Raw genomic sequence first — 706 nt, 5'->3', positions numbered from 1 at the left:
TATTGAATTAAAACACTATTTTCATATGTTTATTTAGCTCGTACCTGAAGATGCATGTATTCCTCTTTTATGATAAATTGAAGTAACAGTTATGTCTTTCAATAATACAATTAAATTGAAAAAGATCGATTCATTCGGACCGAATTAGACGGTTTATTCAAATAACCTACAGAAATATAGACTATTTCTTTTCTATCCCTATATAATGAATATTTAGCTATGTGAAATAAATTTAATTATTTCTGTTAATTCTATAATATAAAGTAAGTTGACTTGCAGAGTGGAATGTTCCATTGTAGTCTCTTATTTATGATGAGAAATATTAAAATACTTCTTATTTTTCATAAGGCATAGGAATATTTGTTTAATATACTAAATATTTGTATGGTTTCCTTTTTTTTCCTACTATCTTTCCTTTTCCACATTAGTATTCTCTAAGTTCCTTTTCCAAAAAATGCAGACACATATAATAATAATAGTACAGATGAGAATGCCATTAATGAAATATGTGAACACAGCATATGTTTCCAATTCTATCTTGATATAGAGTATGGTTGGCAATGAGGTTTCAGGAAGGTGTCTTCAAAAGTTAAGAAGTATTTAAGTTATGCGAAAACAAATTCTACACTCCTGATATACCAACAGCTTGAAAATAATAAAACTACTTCTTATATAACCAAGTACTCAATAGTTCATTTCCTCTTTA

The sequence above is a fragment of the Plasmodium inui genome, assembly GCF_000524495.1.
Source record: "Plasmodium inui San Antonio 1 unplaced genomic scaffold supercont1.47, whole genome shotgun sequence".
Taxonomy (NCBI): Eukaryota; Apicomplexa; class Aconoidasida; order Haemosporida; family Plasmodiidae; genus Plasmodium; species Plasmodium inui.
This window is presented reverse-complemented; position numbering follows the sequence as displayed.